The sequence below is a fragment of the Oncorhynchus tshawytscha genome, linkage group LG13 (assembly GCF_018296145.1).
Source record: "Oncorhynchus tshawytscha isolate Ot180627B linkage group LG13, Otsh_v2.0, whole genome shotgun sequence".
In the NCBI taxonomy this organism is placed as follows: Eukaryota; Metazoa; Chordata; class Actinopteri; order Salmoniformes; family Salmonidae; genus Oncorhynchus; species Oncorhynchus tshawytscha.
In genome coordinates this window covers 32,345,977-32,361,695 of record NC_056441.1, presented here as the reverse complement: position 1 = coordinate 32,361,695, position 15,719 = coordinate 32,345,977, and positions in this window count along the sequence as shown.

Sequence of the window (15,719 nt, the reverse complement as noted above, 5' to 3'; positions counted from 1 at the left end):
GGAGAGGCGAAAAGGATCAGCGGACCAATATGCGGCGTGGTAAGTGTCCATGGTTCTTTTAATACGTAAATGTACACATGAACAACTGAATACAAAAAAACGTGAAAACCTAAGCAGCCCTATCTGGTACAAACACAGAGACAGGAACAATCACCCACAAACACACAGTGAAACCCAGGCTACCTAAGTATGATTCTCAATCAGAGACAACTAATGACACCTGCCTCTGATTGAGAACCATACTAGGCCGAAACATAGAAATACCCAAAACATAGAAAAACAAACATAGACTGCCCACCCCAACTCACGCCCTGACCATACTAAATAATGACAAAACAATTGAAATAAAGGTCAGAACGTGACACCACCATGATGACTGCTATTTGATGTTATCTTCATTTGGAAGCTATTGACAATAACTGGTAATTTGTATAAATCTCATTTATTTGTAGATTCACTTAGAGAGTTCTCATATGTAGCCTACCGGAATTCTCCTTCATCACTTCATTGACCTTTCCTTCTTCTATCCCTCTATTTTTCTGTCCTTTATTTCATGTTTGAATTAGTTTCACTGTCCAAGTATTATCTTTCGTCAGTTAAAATCTTAACCTTTTACAGTCACTGTCACCATCTCAAACAGCCAGTCCGTTCTTTCCAATCAGAATTCACAATGTGGACGGGTGGGTCTGTCAATACTAGTCACGGTCTATCGAGACCAGTGGAGCCTCCTCAGAGGAGGAAGGGGAGGACCATACTCCTCAGTGAATTTCTTAAAAATAAAATTGTAAAGCATAAAAAAATTGTTACTTTTAAGATAAAGCTATACTTCACCAAATAATTGATTAAAACACACTATTTTGTAAAGAAGGTCTACAGTAGCCCCAACAACACTCTGTAGGGTAGCACCATGGTGTAGCCGGAGGACAGCAATCTTCCATCCTCTTCTGGGTATATTGATTTCATTACAAAACATAGGAGGCTCATGGTTCTCACCACCCTCAATAGACTTACACAGCTACTATGGGAACTTCCAGAAGACGTCCTCCAACCTATCACAACTCTTGCAGCATGAACTGACATGTTGTCCACGCAATCAAAGGATCAGAGAATGAATCTAGTAGTGAAAGCAGAAGCTACAGCTAGCTAGCACTGCAGTGCATAAATTGTGGTGAGTAATTGACTCAAAGAGAGAGAAAGACAGTAGTTGAACAGTTTTGAACAAAATAATTTCTTCCAAAATGAAAGAGAAGGAAGAGAGAAGTAAGTGTCACTTACTTAAATCAAATCAAATCAAATGTTATTTGTCACATACACATGGTTAGCAGATGTTAATGCGAGTGTAGCGAAATGCTTGTGCTTCTAGTTCCGACAATGCAGTAATAACCAACAAGTAATCTAACTAACAATTCCAAAACTACTGTCTTATACACAGTGTAAGGGGATAAAGAATATGTACATAAACTAAGCTAACAAATGCAGTGAACGTTAGCTAGTTTAGCCAACTGAAACACTCTGCTCAAACTGAGGGATGCTATGTTAACTAGCTGGCTATGACTTTCCAACACAACACTGGAACTCTACCAAGTCAAGGTAAGCTTTTGGTTTTACTAATTTGTAACTGCTTACTGACTGTACACTGTAACATTACTGCATGATTGTAGTGGGTTTACTAATGCCTTAGTTCTATTAGCTATGCTGACTATGAGGTGACTTTAGTTAATATGGTGACAACTATGTAGGCAGTGTGTAGTGGTTTGGCTTGGAACGTTTTCTTTCGCCTGGTCACATACAGCAGATGTGTTGTGCATTGAAGTCCACAAGAGAAGGGAAGAGATGAGAGGAGGAGAGCACATAGATGCGAGAAGGAATACAACATGGCTGCTATGAAAGTGAACTGTGTTTAGGCGTGAGATCAGGATGTATTCCTTCCACCGATTCTGTTGAAAAACGTTTCTTAAAAACAGAAGCAAATGGAACAAAACAGGGATAAACCTACCTGAATTTGTTCAATAGAAACTCGTTGGACTAACGATAACACCCTCAATCAGCTAGATGCAGGCAAGAGTGTGCGAGGCGGTATTGAAGGTCACTGTCTGTCCCTCTGTCACTGTCTGTCACCTCAAATTTGTCTCTCGACCTGTATGCACCTACGTTGTAAACTGTCATTCATAGGCTAGGTTGTAGCAACCTCATGATGGGTATAGGGACAATTTGAGTATCATATCGTAGCCTAAACCTATCGCTGTTACATTGACAGTTATCCAATTTGAGGTAATAACGCCATGCTCATGAAAAACTAATTGTCCTCCCTCATCTTAAACGGCACTGACCGCCACTGATCGAGACCCATCTATCCAGATGGTATGCAGTGTGCGGAATCATGTAGTAACCAAAACTGTTAAACAAATCAAAATATATTTTATAATTGAGATTCTTCAAAGTAGCCACCCTCTGCCTTGATGACAGCTTTGCATACTCTTAGCATTCTCTCAACCAGGTTCATGAGGTAGTCACCTGGAATGCATTTCAATTAACAGTTGCGCCCTGTTAAAAGTTAATTTGTGGAATTTGTGGAATTTCTTTCCTTCCTAATGCATTTGAGCCAATCAAATGTGTTGTGACAAGGTAGGGGTGGAATACAGAAGATAGCCATTTTTGGTAAAATACCAAGTCCATATTACTGCAAGAACAACTCAAATAAGCAAAGAGAAATGACAGTCCATCATTACTTTAAGACATGAAGGTCAGTCAATCCGGAAACTTTCAAGAAAATGGAAACTTTCTTCAAGTGCAGTCGCAAAAACCATCAAGCGCTATGATGAAACTGGCTATCATAAGGACCGCCACAGGAAAGGAAGACCCAGAGTTACCTCTGCTGCAGAGGATAAGTTCATTAGGGTAACCAGCCTCAGAAATTGCAGACCAAATAAATGCTTCACAGAGTTCAAGCAACAGATACATCTCAACATCAACTGTTCAGATGAGACTGCGTGAATCAGGTCTTCATGGTCGAATTGCTGCAAAGAAACCACTACTAAAGGACACCAATAATAAGAAGAGACTTGCTTGGGCCAAGAAACACGAGCAATGGACGATCAGTTGGAAGTCTGTCCTTTGGTCTGATGAGTCCAAATTTGAGATGTTTGGTTCCAACCGCTGTACCATTGTGAGATGCAGAGTAGGTGAACGGATGATCTCCGCATGTATGTTCCCCACCGTGAAGCATGGAGGAGGTGGTGTGATAGTGTGGGGGTGTTTTGCTGGTGACACTGTTTGTGATTTATTTAGAATTCAAGGCACACTTAACCAGCATGGCTACAACAACATTCTGCAGCGATACGCCATCCCATCTGGTTTGCGCATCCCATCATTTGTCTTTCGACAGGACAATGACTCAACACACCTCCTGGCTGTGTAAGGTCTATTTGACCAAGGAGAGTGATGGAGTGCTGCATCAGATATATTTTGATTTGTTTAACACTTTTTTTGGTCACTACATTATTCCTTATGTGTTATTTCATAGTTTTGATGTCTTCACTATTATTCTACAATGTAGAGAATAGTACAAATAAAGAAAAACTTTGTGTGCAAACTTTTCCCTGGTGTTGTAGCTGTAACGTAGTTCCACTTCCCGAGGAAGTAGGTTAAGCATACACATTGTGATTCTTGAGTTGATAACTTATTCCCAACGACATGTTAGTGTGGAATGTTCCATTTCTCAACAGTAAATGCAGGGTTATGTTTTTGTAGACAGAAAGGTTATACTTACATTGACTTTTCCCCCAACTGGAGACTGGTTCCATTTGCTATATTACACATATAACCTGGGGGAGCGTAGGCCATGGTGACAGTTTGCTTGGGCAGAGAAGTGAGATTATTCAAAACAAATCTTCTGATGTAAATCACCTCGTCCTCTACCCAATCAAACTCCATGTCTGTAAGACTTCCTGCTTTGGTCCACAGCAATATTTCATAAGAACCGAGGGGTATAGCTGGTAATGGCATAGTCTCAGCACTGTCTGGTAACAATCCACAAACCCAACAATCTGATACATTCTGTAGTACAGAGACATGACTAGCTAATTGTTAGAAAGTGTTTGACCCAGGGAAAACCCATAATGTTCATGTCCTCCGCTTTCCACCAGACACTGGGTGGCAAATTTGCCTTTCAGCAGGACAATAACCTAAAATATAAGGTCAAATATACATTGGAGTTTCTTATAAAGATGACATTCAATGTTCCTGAGTGGCCTAGTTAAATATTCTACTTAAATCGGCTTGAAAATCTATGGCAAGATTTGAAAATGGCTGTCTAGCAATGATCAATAATAATTTTAACAGAGCTTAAAGAATTTTAAAAAATTATAATGTGCAAATATTGTACAATCCAGGTCTGCAAAGCTCTTAGAGACTTACCCAGAAAGACTCACAGCTATAATCACTGCCAAAGGTGATTCTAAGTATTGACTCAGAGGGTTGAATACTTATGTATTTCTTTTAACACATGTTAGAATTAGAAAGCCATTTTAATCCCAACTTGTAACACAACTAAATGTGGAAAAAGTCAAGGGGTGTGAATACTTTGTGAAAGCACTGCAGAAGCAGCAATTCTACTATTCAGCTTCATTTACCTTCTCCTGGGACTGACAACCACTGTTGAGGGACATAAACCACTATGTAGGTGTGTCAAACTATGCATAATTTAAGATATAGCTGTTACAATATGTGGTTTATGATTTTTGTATTCTCAAATGTGATATACAGTAGACCTACCTTTGGAAACCGCGGACTTCATTTATCTGTGTGTGTGCGCCAGCGCGGTGCGTGTATTTGCATCAAATGCATAGCATATCTGTCCTGCCTCATTGCTCCACATACTTTTAAAACCCCAGTGTTGATCAGTGACTGTTCACTCCTTTCAGAGCCACTGAAACGCAGCATAATGATGATGTCACTGATTCTACTGCTGGGGACACTGGGGATCCTTGTTCAGGGTGAGAGACACTTTGACCAACTTGGATTCATGATTTGGCTGATTTGGCTTCAGAATTAAACTTAATTTGTGTATATTGAAGAAAATAATAAAAACAAATAATCTGGTTTTAACTCATCTGGTTTAAATGAATCGTCTGGTTTTATCATGTTTCATGATAGAATGTGGAATATTTGCAATGTCTATTTGTTGTGATAACCTTATTAATCATTTCTTCTTCACTTATGTTTTATTTTTCAGACTCATCAGCAGATATAATAATCACAGTCTCCTAAATCTCAGTCTGTTAGCCCAGGAGAGACTGTCTCTATCAGCTGTACAGCCAGTTCAAGTACTAGTAATAATCTCCACTGGTACCTGCAGAAATCTGGAGAAGCTCCTAAACTCCTGGTTTATCATGGTACAAACCATCAGTCTGGGATTCCAGGTCGTTTCAGTGGGAGTGGATCTGGTAGTTCATTAACTCATTACACTCTGACCATCAGTGGAGTCCAGGCTGAAGATGCATCAGATTAATACTGTCAGCAGGGTGCAAGCTAACCATTCACACAGTGTTAGAGCATTGTACAAAAACCTCCCTCTGCAGATGCAGATATACAGAGTCCCCCGTATTCTAAGGTATTCTAAACACCAATTCTTCACAATATGACTCTACAATACAATAATGTAGCTTATTGGCTAGACTTGCCTATAGACTATGATACTGTCCATACAATATCTCTCAATATATTCTGCAAAAATCTTTGTAAACACACTGGGACCAGTAATGATACAGTAATGATACAGAAATGCTTTCTTTTAAAGGACATGTTGAACAAAATTCAGAAAAGGTTTATATATATATTTTTAAAATATATTTATTTTCTTATTATAAGGAGCACCCGTTTCAGCACACAACAGAATGAATGTTGAACCTGTCCAAACACATCTTCCAAAATATTCATGCCCTACTTCTATACCCCCCCAACTCTGAAAGTGAATACAGTCATATCAATTCCATTCAAGAAGTATCACTTTGATATCATTATTCTACATATATGTCACAAATAAATGTAGTTTACATACTGTATACTGTATACTGTATACACAGAGGGTTCTACATGGAACCAAAAAAGGTTATCCTATGGGGACAGTTGAAGATTCATTTTGGAAAACTTTTTTAAAGTGTAAAGTCTGCTTCCCCAGCCCATGTTCAGTTCTTTAGTCAGTCACACAGCTGCCCCAGTCCTAGAGGTTTTGAGGCTGAGCGATCATGAGCTCTGGTTGGGTTGAAACTCAGATTTACATGGGCAGGTTGACAACAACACTCCCAGAATACAGCAGTACCATGGCCAGATGTTCACCTGTTCCCAGAGAGTTCCACTGAGTTTCGAGCACATGTCTTCAGTATTAGAAACATCCAGAGAGTTAGCAGAAACCTCAATGTCCTAACTCTCTAAATACATGGCTCTGGTAACATCACAATGACCAATGATTTTACAGCACATGGCTTCAGTAGTAGTACCATGATAAAGACCAGGGAGTTTAGAGCACATGGCTTCATTATTCGTACCATGATAAAGAACAGTGAGTTTAGGTCACATGGGTTCAGTATTAGTACCATGATAAAGACCAGTGAGTTTAGAGCACATGGGTTCAGTATTAGTACCATGATAAAGAACAGTGAGTGGATAAAAACCGCAGACCCCGGACGCATTTCTGCTTTCTGAAACCTAGCTCAAAAAAATCTATCACTGACAAAGACATTGGTTACAATGTTTTTCGGTCAGATCGCAAATCTAAGGGTGGTGGTTGCTGTATGTATAAAAGACATGTTTTATCAACCATTCTGGCTTCAGTTACCGAACCCAAGCAATTTGAATATCTGGCTTTGAATATAAATCTCTGTGCATCCTTGAATCCTGTAATTATAGACCCCCATCTGCTATTGCTGGCACTCTGGATGGTGTTTTTTAATTATTATCACAGAATGTCAAATCTGAATTTGTGCTTATGGGTAACCTGAACCTAGGCTTGTTGACAACCAACTCTGATCAACTCAATACACTCTTACTCAGATTGTAAACAATGTAACAAGGTTGAATGCAAAGTGTCCTCTAAAATTCTCTTTGATTGGTCTTATTTTAACGAATACTCCACGTCGTTTTAATGCCTCTGGTGTTTTTGCAAATCATATAATTGATTACTTGCCTAGTTAAATAAAGGTCAAAAATCAAATAAACCATTTTTTAAATTACTACGCTGGGGCCTGTGTAAGGGATGGTAAAACTCCTGAACTACATTATCTCCACTCATCACCACGAAAACGGAAACAGTTTGATACTCAGGGTTTGTTACGTTTTTAACATTGCCTGGAATAAAGTTGAATTCATCCCTGATGTTGAATTAGCTTTTCTTTACTCCCATAAAGCCTTCCAGGATGTATGCAGCAAGCATGCCCCTTTCAAACAATACAAAATTAAGGGCAGAGACAACTCTTGGTTCTCAGATGAACTAGCTGAAATCATAAGGATTGCTATGTAGGCTAAAGCAAGAAGGTCTGACTCAGTTCATTGTATGGCTTTTAAATGCCTTCAGATTCAGGGTGTGCCTACAACCTGAAAGCAGACCACTACCTCAAATCTACTGCTGATAATCAGAATAATCCTTCAATATTTTGGCATGTTGTGAAAGGTTTAGAGTGCCCCAAAAATGCATAGCTCTCTAAACAACTGCTGGTTGACTCACAGGTGGTAACTGAGAGAACCTCTATTCTGAACTCTTTTAATCAACATTTTTTTGATGCAGGCTGATTATTTGATAGGGTTAAAGCTCAACATGAGCCCCCTGTGAAATTACCTGACACTCCCAAGCACTGTCTCAGAGGTGTGTAGAACCCTGAAAGCAATTGATTGAAAAAAAAAAAATCCCCTGGCCTTGATAATCTAGACCCCCTACAATTAGCTGCTACCCTCTTTTAACATGCATCTTGAACCTCACTCTAGAATGTAATGAAATCTCCAGATTGTGAGAAATCATCATTTGTCCTACTTCTTTTGAAATGATGTGATCCCACTTTACTGAATAACTATCGGCCCATATCTAAATTGTCTATTCTGGCAAAGATATTGGAGTCCCTAGTCAATAAGCAGCTTAAAAGGCCTATCTCCAGGAAAACAATGTTTTGAGTGGTGTGCAATCAGGATTCAGGTCTGGCCACAGCACTGTCACAGCAAATTTGAAGGTTTTGAATGATGTTCACTGTGCCCTGGATAGGAAGCCGCATTGCGTATTTGTATTCATACACTTGTCAAAGGCGTTTCACACTGTTGACCATACTGTCTTGGTGCAGAGATTGAACCACTCTGTGATATTCGGGACGGTAGCGTCCCATGTCAACAACTGCCAGTGAAAGTGCAGGGCTCCAAATTCAAAACAACAGAAATCTCATAATTAAAATTCCTCAAACATACAAGTATTTTACACCATTTTAAAGATAAACTTCTCGTTAAAAAGCACATGACACCTAAAGGACTCTCAGACCATGAGAAACAAGATTCTCTGGTCTGATGAAACCAAGATTGAACTCTTTAGCCTGAATGCCAAGCGTCACGTCTGGAAGAAACCTGGCACCATCCCTACGGTGAAGCATGATTGTGGCTGCGTCATGCAGTGGGGATCTTTTTCAGTGCCAGGGACTGGAAGACAAGTCAGGATTGAGGGAAAGATGAACGGAACAAAGTACAGAGAGATCCTTGATAAAAACCTGCTCCAGACCACTCAGGACCTCAGACTGGGGACGAAGGGTCACCTTCCAAGAGGACAACAACCCTAAGCACACAGCCAAGACAATGTAGGAGTGGCTTCGGGACAAGTGTCTGAATGTCCTTGTGTGGCCCAGACAGAGCCCGGACTTGAACCCGATCAAACATCTCTGGAGATACCTGAAAATAGCTGTGCAGCGACGCTCCCCATCCAACCTGACAGCGCTTGAGAGGATCTGCAGAGAAGAATGGGAGAAACTCCCCAAATACAGGTGTGCCAAGCTTGTGGCGTCTTACCCAAGAAGACTCGAGGCTGTAATCGCTGCCAAAGGGGCTTCAACGAAGTACTGAGTAAAGTGTCTGAATACCTACATAAATGAGCTGAGATAAGACAGAGTTTTACCTAGCATAGACTTATAGATGACCTGGAGCCAGTGGGTCTGGCGACGAATATATAGCGAGAGCCAGCCGACTAGAGCATACAGGTCGCAGTGGTGGGTGGTATAAGGTGATTTGGTAACAAAAGCACTTTAGCACTTAGCACTTTCATGACAAAAAACATATGTAAACAGACAAATGTTGAAAGTTCAACAGCAAACATGAACGTGGCCAGTCTGCCGGAGTTTCATACCAGCAGAGGGCATCAGTTATAAAGCAGCATTCAGTGAGCTGCTATTGTTGAGATCTGATTGGTTTGGCAAAATGTAGCTTTTCAAAGCGCAAGCGTAGTGTCTCTGTAGTGTTAGAGGGTTTTACGCCCTTTGAATGAGATTGTATCACTGTGGTTCACTTTTGGAGGCACTAGACTGGATTGTGGAAGTAAGTTCATCCACATCTTATTTATAATTAGATCATTTGTTCTGACCATTTTGATATTTTCAACTTTTTGGAATATCGAACGTGGAGGTGTACTTTCTAATTTTCTTGTTGATTGATAGATTTTCTGCATTTGCAGATGAATCTATGATATCGCAAAACAAGGGAAAAAATGCATATGGCACCACAACAAACCTGTCAAGAGAGGGCCACCAACCAAAACTCACGGACCATGCAAGGAGAGCATTAATCAGAGAGGCAACAAAGAGACCAAAGATAACCCTGAAGGAGCTGCAAAGCCCCACAGCTGAAATCTGTGTATCTGTATCTGTCCATAGGACCACTTTAAGCAGTACACTCACACAGAGCTGGGCTTTACGGAAGAGTGGCCAGAAAAAAAGCTATTGCTTAAAGAAGAAAACAAGCAAACATGTTTGGTGTTCCACAAAACGCATGTGGGAGACTCCCCAAACATATGGAAGAAGGTACTCTGGTCAGATGAGACTAAAATTGAGCTTCTTGGCCATCAAGGAAAATGCTATGTCTGGCGCAAACCCAACACCTCTCATCACCCCGAGAACAGCATCCCCACAGTGAAGCATGGTGGTGGCAGCATCATGCTGTGGGGATGTTTTTTATCGGCAGGGACTGGGAAACTGGTTAGAATTGAAGGAATGATGAATGGCGCTCAATACAGGGCAATTCTTGAGGGAAACCTGTTTCAGTCTTCCAGAGATTTGAGACTGGGACAGAGGTTCACCTTCCAGCAGGACAATGACCCTAAGCATACTGCTAAAGCAACAATCGAGTGGTTTAAGGGGAAACATTTAACTGTCTTGGAATGGCCTAGTTAAAGCCCAGATCTCAATCCAATTGAGAATCTGTGGTATGACTTAAACCCATCCAACTTGAAGGATCTGGAGCAGTTTTGCCTTGAAGAATGGGCAAAAATCCCACTGGCTAGATGCGCCAAGCTTATAGAGACATACCCCAAGAGACTTGCAGCTGTAATTGCTGCAAGAGGTGGCTCTACAAAGTATTGACTTTGGGGGGGGTGAATAGTTGTGCACACTCAAGTTTTTTTTTGTTGTCTTATTTCCTGTTTGTTTCACAATACAAAATATTTGCATCTTCAAAGTGGCATGTTGTGTAAATCAAATTATACAACCCCCCCAACATCCTTTTTAATTCTAGGTTGTAAGGCAACAAAATAGGAAAAATGCCAGGGGAGTGAATACTTTTGCAAACCACTGTATGTTCAGTCATCTAAAGGTGAATTATGTCGATATGCTTCAGTAACTACTCAAAGAGAGGTAAAACTGAAGGATTTCAGGTGAAACAAAGATAAACTGTTTGAGGAACAGAAACTTACTGATGGAATAAACCCTTCATTTACAGTTAAGATGTAAAACTGCTGCATCATTATTTTCTTATCAGTCAACTCCCCTCACTCTAACTTCCCACCTGTATTTTAGGTGAGATAATGTCCCACCTTGACAGCCCTGTCACCCTACAGTTCGGAGCTGCAGCAGGGGAAGGCCACTCTCTTGACCAACAAGGGCTTCCCCTCAGAGTGGAGGCTGAGCTGGAAGCTGGATGATTGCATCAGCAGCAGAAGCACCTCATCAGTGTCTCCGCATGATGCCCTCAAAAACACTTCTCTTCATCTATCTTTTTGAGTAGAAAACATAGAAACCTGTTGGGTTAGTGCTGGAAAAGACAAATTTGATGTTGAAAAGGGTGGAATTTATCTTTAACAAGAAACTGAGGTAACAAAGTGCCAATTCTAAATGGAGTTAAGGAGAATTTTGAGGTATTCCCCTTCAATGTGTAGTCAAAGTGAACTCTACTAGGACCTTTCCCATCCCCCACCCACAGAGTTTTCCACTGTTGTCCAGGTTACAGCTCTTGCAGGGGTGATCAACCAGTTATGGGGCAAGACTTTCTTCTCTACATTCAAAAGTGATGGATCTGCATTTTGCACTAGGTGTGAGATCTGTATAGAGCCCCACAGTGGATGTGTTATAATACCCATTAAACCTAGCGGTCAAACAGGGAAATGGTTCTAATTGTTTTTCCACCATTCATTTTTCCCATAGGGAATTTTAGAAACACATAAAATAAGGGCTGTGTTTCGTGTAGTTTTACCCCGGCGTGACTTTTTGATAACCATGTAAACTCTCTCAGACAAGGTGAGTTTTATCAATATATTCGGCTCTATTCACCCTTAGATTCAAAAATGGTAATTGTTTGGACACGATGCGCGAAAAATACGAATAAAGACGATAGCATTTGAAAACAGTGCTAGGAAACTAAACCAATGCATGGCTTGCTGTCAATCACATCTTGTCCATAGATTGCTTACAGGGTAAGGAAACCAATATGTCATTTTGTATTTTGGGTGAACTCTCTCTTTAAATGGATAGTTCACCCAAATGACAAAATAACATATTGGTTTCCTTGCCACGTAAGCTATGGAGAAGGTATGACATCAATCCATGCTTTGGTTTAGTTTCCCTGTCACTTTCCAAATGTTAAAGTTTTAGGATTTTATGGCACAAATCCCATTCAAGTCCTGTTATCGATATTATTATTTTTCATGCATCCATGTTAAAATAATCTATAATGATTTTTAAAAATTAATTAATAATTAAAATGATTTAACCTTTATAAAGAATTGACTGCTGTCATATCCTGTCCATAGACTGCTTAAAGGATAAGGAAATGAAAGTATAATTTTGTAATTAGACATTTCCATTTCAGAATGAATAATGTTAGAACTAAATGATAGAGTATTTTACTCTTGATATGGTTGTTGTCTAAAAAACTAAAGTGAACTGAGAAAATATGACACTCACTTCTTCAGAGTTTTAACTTTGATCCTAGCAGAACAGAGATCTGGGTCACAGTCACCCAGATGATCCTTGAATAAATAAAGCCAGTGTGTGTCTGTAATAGTGTGAACTCCCTAATACAAGATTTGTCTAATGTTATGAGCAGATAAGCCAGCCAGTATATAGTTCAACCGGCTGGTGCATGGGTTATAGCCTCTGGTCAACAAACAGCCAACAATCTCAAAGTACTTTATAAGACTGTAAAAAATATTAGTGACACCTGCTCTTTCCATGACATAGACTGACCGGGTGAATCCAGGTGAAAGCTACGATCCCATATTGATGTCACTTGTTAAATCCACTTCAATCAGTGTAGATGAAGGGGAGGGGACAGATTAAATAAGGATTTTTAAGCCTGGAGACAATAGAGACATGTATTGTGTATGTGTGCCATTCAGAGGGTGAATGGGCAAGACAAAAGATTTAAGTGTCTTCGAATTGGGTATGGTAGTAGGTGCCAGGCACACCGGTTTGAGTGTGTCAAGAACTGAAACGCTGCAAGGTTTTCCGATCTCAACAGTTTCCTATGTGTATCAAGAATGGTCCACCACCCAAAGGACATCCAGCCAATTTGACACAACAGTGGGAAGCATTGGAGTCAACATGGGCCAGCATTCCTGTGGAACACGTTGTAGACTCCTGTCCTGGCGAATTGAGGCTGTTCTGAGGGCAAAAGGGAGTGCTAATCAATACTATGAAGGTGTTCCTAATGTTTTGTACATTCAGTGTATAAACACTGATTTATTAGTAAAAAGTAAGTACAGATGTAGGATCTTAATTTGAGCCAGTTTGCTACAGGAGGAAAATAGTCCTGCAATGACAGGAAATGTGAATTATTATGTGGATTATAATTAATAGACATTTTTATAGGCAATACTTTTTTTGTTATAACAATCAAGTCTGAAATTTCAACATGGAAATTACACAATTTAGAAGCATTTTTGCATTTCCTAGATATCTTAAGATGAATGCACTAACTTTAAGTCGCTCTGGATAAGATTGTGTGCTAAATGACTAAAATGTAAAAATGTAAATGTATTGTGACAAGTCCTCAGGCTAGGAAAGTCATCAGAGGAGATAATTAAATAAACATGAGGACATATTACTCTTTTGAGTGATGATCACTTTCCCCATGGTCCCTTTTTTCAAATTTTTCCAAAGAGATTTGCCAATGAAAGCTTATCCCTAAAGAACACTGTTCTGCATCCATGCAATCTTTCTTGTTCTCACAAAACTACCTTCCAGGGAAATGCATCTGGTTGGGCGATAAGGGGCTTCTGTTGGGGAGGAGCAACAGATCAAGTTTGGTTGATTACATATTGTGCCCAGATTCCAGGCATGTGTGCGTCAAGGTTGGTCTCAGTTAGAATTGAATTGAGAATGCCTCATACATTTTCATTACATTCAGGAATTGGAATTGGAGTAGCAAACAGGATATAGAATTGCAATTCGAATTGGAATGAAAAGAAATAGAATTGAATTCAGTGAAATTCAATGAAATTCAAATGCCTCTTCTATTCTATATTAACTTGAACAAAAATATGTAAAGTGTTGGTCCCATTTTTCATCAGCTGAAATAAAACATCCCAGAAATGTTCCATATGCAAAAAAGCTTATTTATCTTCAATGTTGTGCACAAATTTGCTTACATCCATGTTAGTAAGCATTTCTTCTTTGCCAAGATAATCCATCCACCTGACAGGTGTGGCATATCAAGAAGCTGATTAAACATCATGATCATGTTGTTTAATGTTAATCACTTACATTTTGTTCAATATGGGGAAAATACTACTTTTCCAGAATGCATTAGCTTAACCCTCAAGTTGACCCTTAGTCCTTCAAAAAGAAGCCAGCAATTGGCTATTCTAAGCACTAAGGTTAAAAGAGTATGTGAACATTGTTTCCAGAGAAAAGTGATATATTCTTTGGTATCTGGAAGTGTGAACTGTCAGACACAGTGAAACTCTCATGTTCTATGACTGAGTGGAATTTATTTGAATTGCACTGAATTCAATTCTACTTCCTGTCACTCAAACTCAAATTCTACATCCTGTGGGGTGTGACCAATTCAACCTAACCCCGCTGTGTGTGTGTGTGTTTCTGTCTGTGTGTGAGTGAGTGAGAGAGAGAGAGAGAGAGAGAGACAAAGAAAGAAAGAGACAGAGAGATGTGATGGGGGTTAGAGCTACTGCCCCTCCCCCAACGGGGACCAGCTTCCTCCATGCAGCTTCAAAAAGCCCTGAACTTCCATGTGGGCATCCGTTGAAAATAAAAGTGAGACATGAAAAAACAAGACCAAATGTATCTAAACGAATATGCAAACTGACATGTTACATAACATTCAAAAAGTAACTACATTTCCTACATTGCTACTGATTATGTAGGATTGATATCCAGATCTGTTGGGAAAAAGTGAGAAAACAAAACTGAAAAATACATGGACACATGCACCTAAACTGATGTACATTTATGACATGCTACAAACCATTATAGTTACTACACTATCTACATACTACTGATATTGTAGTAGATACAGTAATGGACTCTCCATATGAGTCTCAATGTAGTGTCAGATATACAGCTGCTAAACTACGCTCTACAACAGGGATGTAGGCACGGGTGGGCGCGTGCCCACCCAATCAGATTGAGAGAACAAAAAATCGACATTATTTGGGATATACATTCACCGACCAGTTTATTAGGTAAACTACCCACTTCACTAAAATGGATTGCTCATGCAGACAGTGAAGCACATGGCCAATGCTTGTTATATTAAGCAGGCAGACAGGCACTGAGGCATTAGGCTACTGTTCGATTGAAAGTTAGAATGGCCAAATGAGTGACCTAAGCAACTTTGTGCATGTGCATCATCAGTTCCAGGCGCAACGGATCCAGTATCTCAGAAATGGCCGCACTACCAGGATTTTACGCACATTGTTTGAAACAGCATGAAATGACAAAGCTTCCTAAGTCATACAACATAAAGGATGGATGAAGATAGTACGCTCTCGTTGGCTGGCCCTCGCTTCATACTCGTCGCCAAACCCACTGGCTACAGGTCATCTACAAGACCCTGCTAGGTAAAGTCCCCCCTTATCTCAGCTCGCTGGTCACCATAGCAGCACCCACCTGTAGCATGCGCTCCAGCAGGTCTATCTCTCTGGTCACCCCCAAAACCAATTCCTCCTTTGGCCACCTCTCCTTCCAGTTCTCTGCTGCCAATGACTGGAACGAACTACAAAAAATCTCTGAAACTGGAAACACTTATCTCCC